Consider the following 585-nt stretch of genomic DNA (forward strand, 5'->3'; position numbering starts at 1 on the left):
ATATCGCGACTATCACGGCACATCACTTCACCTATACATGTTCCGGTAACTACCTATAAATAGATGGAAGTCTGACCCGCGTCAAAGGTTGGGAGGTCGTGGCTGACGATTCGTGAGGTGGCTGCGGTTTGACGAAAGGGAAAAGCGCGTCGCCGATCACGATTTCGTATTATATTTTTTATTTGGACATATTTTTTATTCGGACAATATTTAGGATATTTTTGGAATGCATTTTTTTAACCCCTCCGTGGACAACAACAAAAATGCCGTCTTATGCGCCAGACAAGTGTCTGTTTTGACAAGCACACAACTGACAGGGGGGGACAGGACAGTCCTGTTCGAGACAAGAATGTCGTAGAGCGGTACTTGCCTAAAACATCCACATTTAAACTTATTTTTCTTCCCTTTCTTATATTGACTACTGACTTTTTTTTATCTCTCCAAAATCCTCCAAACTGCTTATCAAAGTTGAAGACGTGTGAATATGACTATGTCTAAGTCAATATTTTGCCTGAATGAGAAAAACGTCAAAAAACCATGGACTCATGTCAGTAATAGCTTTGTGATTCGCTGCAGTTGTTCCTT

This window comes from Aplysia californica, unplaced genomic scaffold (assembly GCF_000002075.1).
Source record: "Aplysia californica isolate F4 #8 unplaced genomic scaffold, AplCal3.0 scaffold00527, whole genome shotgun sequence".
Lineage (NCBI taxonomy): Eukaryota > Metazoa > Mollusca > Gastropoda > Aplysiida > Aplysiidae > Aplysia > Aplysia californica.